Source organism: Solanum verrucosum, unplaced genomic scaffold, assembly GCF_900185275.1.
Source record: "Solanum verrucosum unplaced genomic scaffold, falcon-dt-bn FXZP01000221.1, whole genome shotgun sequence".
Lineage (NCBI taxonomy): Eukaryota > Viridiplantae > Streptophyta > Magnoliopsida > Solanales > Solanaceae > Solanum > Solanum verrucosum.
Window position 1 is genome coordinate 724443 of NW_026020400.1, and position 418 is coordinate 724860.

Genomic DNA, 418 nt, shown 5'->3' on the forward strand with positions numbered 1-418 from the left:
AGGAAAATGTGGACTGCATTTTAAAAGAAAAGGGCAACTAGGTGATGCAGCTACTTAAAGAACTTGTGGCAGAAATTAAGGGAGTGATGTACCTGCTTACTTAAAGTGAGGGACTAGATATTTCTACATATTTTTTAATGTAAAAACGTCCATAAAGGACCCTTAAGAGAATGAAATTCATTTCATATATCTCTCACTTGTTCTACAACAATTTACTCCCAAAAGAAACCCTAGAAGCTCCAAAGTGCTGGCCTGCAAGTTCACCATTAAAAATCTGAGAAAACCCTTTATTTTTCAAGTACAAGTTGTGTAACATCTCCCATCTTAAGAAATTCAAGAGGAGGAACTGATTTAACCTTAAGGTAATGCTACTGCCATATGTTATTTTTTTTAAAGTTTGGATTCGTAAGAATATGAT